The 13,440-nt window shown below is 37.9% G+C and overlaps 1 protein-coding gene across 2 annotated transcripts in view; it reads left to right on the top strand.

Moving 5' to 3' along the window:
* Pde8a (phosphodiesterase 8A) overlaps nucleotides 1-13,440 on the top strand; it is a 157,522-nt gene continuing 144,082 nt past the window's right edge. The window contains exon 1 of one of the 2 annotated variants that reach the window (XM_048790197.1): nucleotides 1-65. The gene's annotated coding sequence lies outside the window, so the exon portion shown is untranslated. The remainder of the gene's footprint in view (nucleotides 66-13,440) is intronic. The other variant, XM_015493022.1, reaches the window with a different exon arrangement.

Genomic DNA, 13,440 nt, shown 5'->3' with positions numbered 1-13,440 from the left:
CCCAGCCCAGGCCCCGCGGCGCCGGCCGCGCGGAGAACGAGGCTCGCGACGGCACCGGCGCGCAGGTAAGGGACGGCGGGCCGGTGCGCGGTGACACTCGGGCGGCGAGCGGCAGCTTCCCCCAAGGGTGGGTGGGCGCCGTCTCACGCCGCGGTGCCCCTGCCGGGCGTTGGATGGCCTCGACCGACCGCAGCGCCTAGAGGACCCACCAGTCCTTGGCCCCGGATCTACGGGGCTGCGCCTAGGACGCCATCCGAAGCGCGGGGTTGGTTCCCGGGTCAGACCCGACTCCTGGAGCAGCAGGGCCAGCGGAGGCACCAGAATCAGTTTCCCCCTGGAGGGAACACTCAGGGCATTCTGGCGCGCCCCTTGAGGTGCCGGTGGTAAGAAGGGAAGGGCGGCTCATCCTGTGTAGGGCGTAGAACCCTGTCATCCGGAGTTTTCCCTCTGTCAGCTTTGGACGCGCAATTTTCCATTTTCTTTGGGACTATTAAAATGTAATCTGGAACAACATCAGTTTTGCTTCATTGCACATGTATTTGAGGTTCACGTTTATTAGCATACATATTGTATTTAAAGTGAATGTAATTAGAAAATGCTATCCGAAATGCGATTTTTGAAACATTCAGTAGAACGAAGTTGATCTTTTATTGAACAGTCTCTCTGGGACCTTTTGTGACAGTTTTTTCTTTTTTCCTTTTTTTAAATATTGCATGTCTTCTCCAGCACGTATTGCCTTGGCTTGCGCTTTGTCAAAGTTTTTAGACTTAGTTAAGGTTTTCTAAAGGAAATATAAAAGGTGGTGGTGGGGGGGCGAAGAAAGTTCATTAACATACCTAGCAGCAGTTTTCCAGTTCTCTGGTTTGGAATTTTAGAGCTAGCACTCATGCACTGGTTTATGTTTTATTAAAGTAGTAAAACAGAAAACTTTGGTGGGCTTGGCTGCAGATGGTTGAATATCATCCGTCTCATCATTACCCATTTTTAAGAGTCATTGGCAGAAATTTTTAGTCTCATCATTACCCATTTTTAAGAGTCATTGGCAGAAATTTTTATTTCCTTGATTACGGAGAACAGGTAAATCTCCCAAATTGGAAGGATATAGTTTGATCACTTATTGTCTTCAATTTCTTTTTTTAAAATTTTTTTCTAGTTGTGTGTGGACTCACTGCTTATATATATTTTTTTAGTTGTTGATGAACCATTATTTTATTTTTTAAAATATATTTTTAATTGTAGATGGACACAATACCTTTGTTTTATTTGTTTATGTTTATGTGGTGTGGGGGATCAAACCCAGTGCCTGTCACTGAGCCACAACTCCAGCCCCCTGTCTTCAATTTCTAGTACAAATTTCTGCTTTGTCTCTATGAAAAGGAAAAGTTTTTTTTCAGTGTCGCATAACTGAAATGATTTCTCACCTCTCCCTTACTATAAGTGAATATTCCACTTTGTTCTCATTACCAGAAGTTGAATTCCTTCAATAGATTCTTTGAAGAAACCTGTGATTATTAGATTATTAAGCCACACTGCTTTTAATTGTCAGCGGGAAACTTTTGCATTAAACCTGACTAACTAGCTTAAAAAAGAAAAGAAAAGCATAATTACACAGGTGAAGCTTAACATGAAAACTTTAACAACTTTCAAGCTTTTGACCCAAATCTCACATTGATTATTTTGCATTAAGTAATATTGAACTTTTAGATTACCAGAGTAACCCTTTTAAGAAGGATTTGATTCTTACAGGTCTTTTTATGGCTGCCTGGATGTCCTTAAATTCACTTAGGAATCTTGTAAGCTTCTCCAGTGCAGCAATTTACTCCATATGCTGGTAGATCCCTGAGTTTCTAAGAGTCCTCATTTCAGATATTCTGCTACCTTGGCAGACCATTTCCTTTTTTTGGGGCCCAGAAAATAAATTCATCCTTACAGTGCCTAATCCAGTGGCATGCATATAGTAGGGGCTTAACAAATGTTTAGTACTTTTTAAATTGTTCACTGAACGATTATACTTTTTCAGTTACTATAATTTGATTCCATAAAGCCTCTAAGGTAAAAATTAAGATATTTCCAGAGGAAAAGTCAGATTATAAATATCAGCAATACAATCACAGACATAATAGTCCCTCCCATACTTGTTATTCATGAGTTGTACATCTGATACCATTTCTCAGTTACAGATATTTGTTTTTGAGTATAACAGGCAATATGGCAGAGGTAAATAGCTTTTTTAAAGTTTAGTATTTTTTTTTAAAAAATTTTAAACTGTAGATGAACAAAATGCCTTTATTTTATTTATTAATTTTTTTTTTTTTAGAATTTTAATATTTATTTTTTAGATATCGGTGGACACAACATCTTTGTATGTGGTGCTGAGGATCGAACCCGGGCTGCACGCATGCCAGGCAAGCGCGCTACCGCTTGAGCCACATCCCAGCCCCTATTAATTTTTTTATGTGGTGTCAAGGATCACATGTGCTAGGCAAGTGTAATATCACTGAGCTACAACCCCAGCCCAAAGTTCAGTATTTTTTCAATTAAAATTAAGATATACATATACTCTGGAAATTGAGAATTACATGTTAGAGAAAAAGATAAACTTCTTGCAATCTAGCAAGCTCAAATTATTATACAATTGTTTTGAGTTTCTTTATATTATCACCCCAAGATCCAGTTTTTTTAAAATCTTTTTTTTAGTTGTAGATGGACATAATATATTTATTTTTGTTTATTTTTGTGTGGTGTTGGGGACTGAACCCAGGGCCTCACGCATGCGAGGCAAGCGGTCTGCCACAGAGCTACAACCCCAGCCCCCAAGATCTACTTTTAGTTCAGTAAAAGTTTCTTCTTGAAACTTCAGTATATATTTGAGTGGATTTCAACAAATTCAGTGGGAAAAGTTTTTCTATTTCTGTAGCATGTAGTAAATGGCAGTTCTTTAGTAGTGAGGAGATTGATAATTAAATGCATTTTCAGATTAAACAGTATGTGCCCTATACTATAAAGTATCTCATACATGGTCAATGGAGCAGTTTGTGACCTGTTAATAAGTATTACACACACACACACACACACACACACACACACACACAAAACAAAAACAAAAACAAACCGGTTCCATGGTCAAATCAGTTTGGAAAATACTGGCTCAAACTGTTTAGCTAACTTTTTTCATACAGGACTTGTCAGAGAACTTAATTTCTTAAAATAGCCCATGAATCTCAAGTGGTGTTTAGTGTGTACAGCATTTCCCCAACTTGTTTGATTATGGAGCACTTTTCTTGAGGTATATCTTGGGTAGGCCCATGTTAAGACCTGATTGCTTACTTGAGATACCAGTATTCAAAGTACAGGAAATACACCTAACAGTAAAACTCAACAAATGTAATTTACTTCTTAATGATTCCAAAGGTACTGTAGGATCTTGTAGTACATTAGGCTGGGATGGCTCTATGAACTTTTTTAAGTATTACTAAAAATACTCTCTGACTGTTTATTCATTTCAGGAGTTATAGTCTGTGTGGTTACAGATAATGAGTGCTGTGTTCAGTTTGAACACTCATAGTTTTGTTTATTTTTAATCAGTGTGAGCTTTAACTGTAACATTTCAATATTTTCTTGTCAGTCTGTGATTTACTCCATTTCCCTTTTCCTTAGCTAGGACTCAAATTGCCCTTGAAATGTTCATGTGTGGGGGAAGGCCTGCTAGAGGAAACCCTAGGCTTATCCTCCCTTGCTTTTTACAAACTCTCGGTGCACTGCTAAATGGTTAGTCACCCTGCTCAGAGTCTCACTGATCAACTTTATGAGGTGGCAGTCACAATTGTTTTGCTGTGTCCCCCAGGCCTGAAGCATAGTAGGCCTTCTGTAAATATTCCTTGAATTAGAGGATTGTGTGAATCAGTGGAAAATCTACCTAGCTCATCTAAAGGAGAAAGAGAAACCAGTTTTCCTATAAAGTTTGGATTTGTTTTGTAGAAAACTCTCTTCAGTAAAATCTTTTATTCCACCCTAGTGAGCAGCATCAATTTCTCTATAAAGCTCTAAGGATTAGTGCAGCTGGGTGGGTAGTACACCACAGGTGACTGATAAGATGCAGCAATGCTAAACTCTGACCAAGTGTTCATATCTTTGAGGGCTCGCTGAGAATGCTCACTCATAGCTTGTCAGACTATGCTCCCTTTTGCTTCTTTGATTCTTTTTCTCCATTGGCTTTTCTTTTTCATTATCTCTTCCTCTCTTTCTCCAGTCTGCCTCCTTGCTTTTTCCTACCAGCCCCCTTTCCTCCATAAAACTAGCCAAACTAGCCATTTTAGAAACAAAGTTCAGTGGTTTCTCAGTATTTCTTAGCTATTGAATACAGTTTGTTGTCTGGTTTTTAAATTTTGTTTTATTTTGAGACAGGGTCTCACTAAGTTACCCAGATCCTCCTGCCTCAGCTTCTCCAATTGTTAAGATTGTAGGCATACACCATCATACCTGGTTGCCTATTCTGAATTTATAAGTAGATTAATCACATTTTTATATTCACCTAAACTAATTGTGTGTGTGTGTGTGTGTGTGTGTGTGAGAGAGAGAGAGAGAGAGAGAGAGAGACTGAGACTGATTTTGTTTCTCCACCTAGAGATCTTTTGACCTTTGACAGATCTATGGAATTATTGAAAGTTTTCTTCTGAAAGTATAATTGAGAAAATGAGACCTAACTTTCCGCTCCTATCATAAATGACTATAATGTATCTCTAGAGTTCATGGTGGTGAGTTTTATCATTGCATGGTGCCTTTTAGTATATAGGATCTTACTGTCTCAACATGCTTAACTACAAAGATTTTTTTTTTTTTACATTTTCTTAAATTCCAGTATATACATAAAATGTTTTGTATTTATATCATTCATATATATATATATACACACACACATGTATATATATTGCTTACTATCATTACCACCATAACTTTAAGTGTGATTTTCAAGATGTACATTATGTCATAATTCTTTCACCTCAGACCCACCCCAGCACAACCTGGATGGACTCTTTCTTTGTTGAAGTGAGGGTGGTGATGGGGCCTGTGGTCCCTTCTTGAACCAGTGTTCCCTTTGAAGTGGCTTGTGACACTGGTTTCCTTTGGATGGCTTGCCCATTTGGACTGGGTTCTTAAACAGGAGAAGGGTCAAGATGTGAGGCCACAGAGCGAGACAGCTGTCTCAGAATAAAATAAAATGCCTTAAAGGACAGAAAAAAAAAAAATATATATATATATATATATATAAATAAATTAAACAAAACAGAAAGAGAAGTTACTTAGGATATGAGTAAGCCCTTAGTTTTGCCCAAGGGCTGTGGCTTCAGCCTGGTTTTTTAGTACAGTGAGGCAGTAGGAGGCAATGGACCCTCAAGTTCTTAGAGTGCAAACTATTTTATTAGTAATATCACCATTTCTTAGATACCCTTTATGTTTTAAGCACCCTGCTAGATGTATCTCAGATGTTCTCATTTAATCCTTGAAACCCTGTGGGTGGCTGGCATCATTTCCCCTTTTGCAGATGAGGCAGATACTAGGTTAGATACTTTCCCAGGGTCATACATTTAAGCTGGGATCAAATCCATTGTTCCTGGCCCTCATCATTTGGTTGTGCCGATAACTACCTAGGTTGCATTGCATCTTCCATTCTCTGGCCCTCTCTTAGGCTTTAGGTGACTGCTTAAAAAGCAGTCATTCTGAATTTGCATCACCAGGATTTTAAGTCTTTGTGAAAAAATTGGTTATAGCCCTATCTTAGGCTCCTGGGTTTGTGGAAGTTGTAACATCTTCAGCCCTATTCCAGTTAACTCCTGAAATTAACCATCTTGTGACACTCTCTGGTCTTTCCTCTTTGTTGTCTGAAACACCAGTTGGTGGGGAATCCTTGGGACTCTTTCCCTTCTCCCTCCTGCTCAGGCTACAGACAGCCTTCCTTAGCCAGGAGCTGATTCTTCCCACTGACTTCTGCCAGAAGTGCCTTTCCCTTAGGCCTGCATGTTGGCATCCTCCAAGAGTTATTAAAGGCCAGCTGGAAATTTTCCTGAGCCCCTGGCTGGGCTTGCCCTCTTTTCTGTGTTCTTGGGAACTTGACCCCCTGTAACCTTTGTAAGCCTAGAATTACTATTTGGGGTCTTCTCCTAGATTGTAGGCTACTTAAGGGTAAGGACTATGCCCTGGTTTTATTTCAGTTCCTAAATGCTTGGCATACTTAGCAAATACTTGGATAAATACATTAGTCTTTGAGGCTGTCAGGGCTTCATGTTCCCCAGGTCTATCACCTTGTTTATATTTAACAAAAATTATTAGGGTATTGTTGTATGTATTTTAAGAAAAAGCCAGAATATCCTTGAGCCAGTGATTAATCTTTGGGGTTATTAGAAAAACTTTTGCCTCTAGTTTTGGCAGTGTTCAGGTTGAGCAGTGTTCCTAGGTCCCCTCCTTCTGTTCTACTTTTGTTATGCTCTGTTTGGTAAGAAGAGTGGTGAAATATCATGTTAGAGCATTGTTTTGACAAGTTTTGTGCTGCAGTTTCTTAGCTACAGGCGTGATGTGCAGTTTGACCATCCACACAGACCAGAAGGATATTGCAAAGTTCCCTGAACTTTGAGCATGATCTCAAGGAACTCTAGGATGGTGGGCTTGCCAGTGCTTTTATTCTGTATGGGTTGAAAAATGCACCTTTGGTCTGTTGAGTTCATCTCTGTCACTACAGAATGGCTGCTCTCTCACTTTGCTAGTGGAAGAGCTCAGAAGTTCCCATGTTATCCTGGGATGTTTGGAGTTTGAAGCAGTTCCCCAGTGAGATGTTTAAGAATACAGGAATAGGAGCCAGAGACTTAGGTTTAGGCCATGTGATATTTGGTAAGTTCTGATCTTGGGTTTTCTCAAGTGTAAAATGAGGTTAGAATACCTGGATTGTAATGAGGATTACTTAAAATAATCTCTGTGAAAGTGTTTTGTGAATTCTAAGACATTATCACATGCAAGGATTGATCATTTTCTCAGTATCCTTTTTTTTTTTTTTTTTGTACCAGAGGATGGTATTTCGTTGTGGTTTTTGTTTGCATTTCCTTGGTGGTTGGTGATTTTGAGTACTTTTTCATGTGGTTATTGATCATTTATTTATGTAACTTTCCTTTTGAAGTTTTTAACACTTTTTAATCAAAAGGAAATGTAAACATAATAATCTCTGGGTAGGGAAGGACTTATTAATGAGCAAGTTACACAAGGGATTAACCATAAAGGAAAGTGTCAATAAATTCAGTATATTAACTTTTCATCAAAAGAGAATGGAAAGGAGAGCCACTGACTGGAAGAAACATATTTTTAGTACCTAATGTCAATAAAGGATTAGTATCTAAAATATATTTGGAACTGCTGGATACAGTGGCCAACATTTGTAATGCCAACAACTCTGGGAGGCTGAGGCAAGAGGATTTCAAGTTCCAGGTCAGCCTCAGCAATTTAGACACTGTCTTAAAAAATAAAAAGGGCTGGGGATGTAGCTCAGTGGTAAAGTTCTGTCTTTAGTTCTAAAGTAAATCAATGAATCAGTTAGTAAATAGGAGCTCTTATAAGTCAATAAGAAAAAGACAGCCAGTTGAAAAATGGATGCAGACTTGGAGAGGCATTTCACTAAAGAGGCAATCAAATTCCTAATACTTCTATGAAAAGATTGTTATTGGGGGAAATGCAAATTAAAACCACAGCAAAATAACGTTTTACATCTCCCAAATTGGCAAATATTAAAAGCCTGACAGTATTTTGAGAAATTCCTGGACACTGTCCTTAGAGGTGTAAATTGTTTCAACCATTAAGGGAAACCCATTGTTGTTACTTAGTAACAACAATGAAAGTGAACATGTGACTCTGTGACCTACCAATTTTGCTCCCAGAAACACTTACACATCTTTACTAGAAATGTGTACTAGAATGTGCATAGCGGCATAGTTTTAAGTCTGAAACTTTTCCATAAACCAGAATGTCCATCAACAACATAAAAGATAAAACAAGTTGTGATACACTTTTAAGAAAGGAATACTTGAGCTGGGGTTGTGGCTTAGTGGTAGAGTGTTTGCCTAGCATGTGTGAGGCATTGTGTTCCAACCTCAACACCACATAAAAAAAATAAATAAATAAACAAAATAAAGGTATTGTATCTACAATTAAAAAAATATTTAAAAATAATATAAAAAAAGAAAGGAATACTTTACCACCGTAAAATGTATTATAGGTTCAGGTATAGCTATAGGTCAATCTCAGCTTAATGTTGAGAGAAGGTCAAGTTATGGAAGAATTTTGCAAAGTACAATTCTTTTTATTTAAAAAAACATTTTTATTTAAAACTTAATAGCTAAGCAATATATAGGAATATATGCACACCCAGAGATGTTAAAGCTATGAAGAAAATCAAAGAAACAATTATTATAAAATTCAGTTAGACAGGGAGCTGGGGTTATGGCTCAGTGGTAGAGCACTTGCCTGGTACATGCGAGGCACTGGGTTTGATTCTCAGTACCACATAGAAATAAATAAATAAAATATACAATTTGTTAAAAATTTTTTCAGTTAGACAAAGTTTAAGGATTTAAATGGTTAACGGGTTGAGTGCCTAATATAGAGGATATAGGAGGAATGTGCCGGACTCTGCCATTTTACTTTTTAGGGAAGTTGGATAGGTCTCTGACCTGAAAGTGACTGATGGGCCTCGAGGGATGGAATTGATGTATAAGGAGGAGGCAAGAGCTTGGTCTGAATTGGTCATGAGGTGCAGAGAGGGTTTTGACCTGGGCTGAGAAGAGGACTTGGGTGAGTGGAAAATGGGGGAAGAGGGTGGCAAGGGAAATGGTGGCTTGAGATCATGAGGAGGCTTCTGGGATAGAAAGGAAGGCCTGAAAACCAGGATGAAGAGTTTGAAGTCTATCTTGTAAACCTCAGAAAGCTCCCAAAGGCCTTTCATTTTCAGCAGGGTGGTTATAGGATAAACATGTTTTATGAAGATTAAGTTTTAGGCAGAAATTGCAGTGGTGAGTGAAGAAAAGCTAGAGGTGGGCACCAACCAGGTCCTGTGGTGGTGGTTCAAGCAAGAGGTATGACCAGGTGATTTGGGAAAGGAGGAAATGAGCAAAGGAGGAACAGAGGCTGGAACAGATTGGATTTGTGCAGTGAAGGGGTAGAGAAATGAAGGGTGACTCAGAGATTCGGGTTTACGGGCTTAGAAGGACTGTGATAACAGGCCACAATTTGTACAGTGCTTTATGGTTTGCCAGATGCTATTTTTGTACATCATCTCATCCCCTGTGAGGTAGAAAGGAGGGATTTTATTTTCCCTGTTTAAGACTTAAAGAAGCAGAAACTCTCCAAGTTTGTGGTGACCAACTACAGAAACAGGTTCACTTTAATAGCATAGGGTAAATGCCAGAGGAGAGAGAGTTTAGGGAGTTTTTTAGAAAACCTTTTTAAAAGGTTTTCTAAAAGTAAGCATTTACTTTTCCTCATTTCACTCATTCCACCATGTTTATTGCTGAAACTTGAAACATACAGGAAACAACAAAGTTCACTAAGAAGTTACTTGAATTGCATGGTCAGGAGACAGCCTCTCATAAAATGGTGGCGTGTTTCCTTCCATTCACGTTTATTGCTTTAAATAACTGTAATTAAAAACTTTTAAAAACAGATTTGTTCTTTAGTTCTAGGAAATATTTAGCTATTATTTACTCAAATATTTCCCCCCTTTTCTCTCATTTCTCTTCTTCCTTTTGCAGCTTCCCAAAAGAGAGGATTTAGACACAGCTTGATCTGCATGCCTCCTGCCTTTCTTTTCCTTCCTCTCTTGATGCTGTCTTTGGGATGCTGTCTTTGGGAAGATGTCTTGGTTCAGTCTTTTAGCTCACTAATCCATTCCTCAAGGCCTACACAGCTCCTTAGCCCATTGAATTTTTAAATTTGACTAGTTTTGTGTTCAAGATTTATGGTTTGTTCTTTTTTCATAATTGCTTATTCATGTTTTATGGTTACAACATACTCCCTTATCTCTTTGAGGATATTAATTATACTCACTTTAAAGTCCTATTCTGATTGCTGTTTATTTAAAACATTTTTTATTATGGTATAATGTGGGCAGCAAAGTATACAAAATCCTTAAGTGTACAGCTTGATGAATTTATACCTATGTATGCTCCCAGTTGACCATCACTCAGATCAAGACAGAACATTTCCTGTACTTCAGAAGGCTGCCATAGGTCTCTGCAGTGGTTTTTAGAATTTTAAACATTTTATTTTGAAAAACCTCAAGCATACTGCATATTACTTAAACTATTTTTAGGTATACAGTTCAGTATACCTAAAGTATAGTCACATTTTTTTAGATTTTTTTAAGATGGAAACAATATCTTTATATTTATTTTATTTATTTTTATGTGGTGCTGAGGCTTGAACTCAGTGTCTCACATGTATGAGGCAAGCGCTCTACTGCCCCATATATTCACATTTTTATGCAAGCATCACCACCATCCATCTTTGTAACTTTTTCATCTTGTAAAAACTGAAATTGCACATCCATTAACCAATAACTGCTAATTCTCTTTCCTGCCCCTGGCAACCTCCATTCTCCATTCTCTGTGAACTCAACTATTGAAGGTACCTCCTTTAAGTGGAATCTTACAGTTGTTCTTTTGTGACTGGCTTATCTTACTTAGCATAATGGTGTCAAGGGTTATACCATGTGTCATATTTTAATAATCCAGTTGCTTATTTTAATATGTTTGACTTCATGATTATACCATTTTTATAATCAGTTCCTTTTGAAGACTGAATAATATTCCATTGTTGTATGTACCACATTGTTTTTTTAAAAAATATTTTTAGTTGTAGATGAACACAATACATTTATTTTTAATTATTTATTTTTATATGGTGCTGGGGGTTGAACCCAGTGCCTCATACATGCTAGGCCAAGTGCTCTACTGTTGAGCTACACCCCCAGCCTACCACATTGTTTTTTCAATCACTGATGGACACTGGGGTTGCTCCAACTTTTGGCTATTGTGAACAGTGCTGCTGTGAACATGGATTCCCTGCTTTTAGTTCTTTTGGAAATATATCCAGAGGTAAAATTGCTGATTTTAATTTTTTGAGGATCTATCATAAGTATATACTATTTTGCAATGTTTCAGCTAATTGTACATTTCTGTTTCAATAATAATAATAATAATAATAATGTTTTTGGTACTGGGAATTGAACCCAGGGTGCTCGACCACTGAGCTACATTCCTAATCCTTTTTTTTTTTTAAAGAGAGAGAGAGAGAGAGAGAGAGAGAGAGAGAGAGAATTTTTATTTATTTATTTTTTTTTTTTAGTTTTCGGCAGACACAACATCTTTGTTTGTATGTGGTGCTGAGGATCGAACTCGGGCTGCACGCATGCCAGGCGAGCGCGCTACCACTTGAGCCACATCCCCAGCCCATTCCTAATCCTTTTTAACTTTTATTTTAAGATAGGGTCTCACTAAGTTGATGAGGCTGGCCTCAAATTTACAATCCTCTTGCCTCAGCCTCCTGAATGGCTATATAATAGACATGTGCCACCATGCCTAGCTCCATTTCAGCAATTTATAAAATTTTTATCTAATATTCATATCATACCATATCAGTATTCCCTATGATCTCAGAAATGTCCTGCATTTCATTTGCTTACGATCCTTATATTTCTTTTTATACACACCCTTTTTAAAGAGGCCTGGCCACTTGGGTCCCAGCTTGCTTCGTTGAGCTGTCATTTAGCTTTCTACCTGCCATCTTTCTTGTAAACTGGAAATTGTATCTATAATGGATTCATGGTAAGTATTTTGGTTAAAATATATCATTGGTCATTCATGAATGACATCAGAAGACAAGCCACCAGTAAAAGATGTTCAGATTGACTAGGTGAGTATAACAGTCTGATCCCTCTGTTGTTGGGTTAAGTTCCTCTATGGTTAGATAAGTGTCTCCACAAGGCCCAGATGTTAAAGTCTTGTCACAATTTGTGGTGCTGTTGGATGTGATGGATCCTTTAGGAGTTGGGGACTGATGGAAAGAAGTTAGGTCATTGGAGGCATGCCCTTGGAGAAATTTGACCCTGATCCCTCCTTTTGCTTTTTCTTTGCCTCCTGGCTGTTATGAGGTGAGCAGTTTCTCTTTCTGTGCATGCGCCCTACTGTGATGTACTGCCTCTTCTCCAGTCCAGAAGCAAAGGGGCCAACTGATCATGGATTGAAATTTCTCAAACTGGGAGCCAAAATAAACCTTTCCTCCTGATAAGCAGTTTAGCTCAAGGATTGTGTAAAATTGACAGAAAGTTGACTAATACAGTTCCTTCATTTGACCTGAAAGTGATCTATATGGCATTTGTCATCGTACAGATATTCAATTCACCATTGGCCCTTCACCTATGGCTGGCTGGCTGGTGGCTTTGTTTCTTTCTTTTATTCATTCATTCATTCATTCATTTTTTTTTAAGAACCAATTGGCAATCCTATATAAAACAACTCTCTGATTAGAGTTAACCAGAAATGTTTCCTCATCCAGTTTTTTTTCCTATATTTAATAATTAGTGTTCTTTTTTACAGTAGAAGTTCCCCTGATCATTTGGGGTGGTTTGATGACAGTAAACTATCCATATTGAAAAGGCAAGATTAATAATTTTTTGCTTTAATTAACATTTTAATAGTAAAGGGCTATTGCCTCAAATGGTAAAGAGTACTGTTTTTTTTTTTTTACTGAATTTCACTTTTTTATAATTTTTTTTAGATGTTGATGAACCTTTATTGTATTCGTTTATTTTTATGTGGTGCTGAGAATCAAACACAGTGCCTCACACATGCTAGGCAAGTGCTCTACCATTGAGCCACAACCCCAGCCCTCACTTTTCTTTTTGACTTAATTGTGGACACAAATTTGTATTGGTTGCATGTATTTAGATCTATTACAGTTATGCATTTTTTTAAAGACTGAAATTGTATTAAACTACCTTTGGCTAGTCAGAGCTCCTTCAAATTGACTTCTGTGTTTTTTGACACAATCCTATTAAATTTTTTTTTTTAATGTTGTAGATGGACACAATACATTTGTTTAGTTTTTTTATATGGTGCTGGGGATCGAACCCAGTGCCTCATGCATGCTAGGCAAGTGCTTCACCACTAAGCCATAACTCAACTTACAGTCTGTTAATCTTTGAAAGCATAAACAATCAGTTGTTTCAGCCTCAACTTGTATCTTCCTTGTCCTAGGCCAAGAATGGACTTTTTCTCCAAGGTGCCCTGGTTCCTCTCAGGGAAGTGGTGTTAGAAACTACAGTCTAGGAGCTAGGGATACTCATTACTCTAGAAGTGGTATTATTTGGGGGTCATTTTAATGGCTAGATCTGGAAAATGTGTATAG

The sequence above is a fragment of the Marmota marmota genome, unplaced genomic scaffold, assembly GCF_001458135.2.
Source record: "Marmota marmota marmota unplaced genomic scaffold, marMar, whole genome shotgun sequence".
Lineage (NCBI taxonomy): Eukaryota > Metazoa > Chordata > Mammalia > Rodentia > Sciuridae > Marmota > Marmota marmota.
The sequence above is the reverse complement of the archived record's forward strand: the minus strand, read 5'-3'. Positions and strand labels throughout refer to the sequence as shown.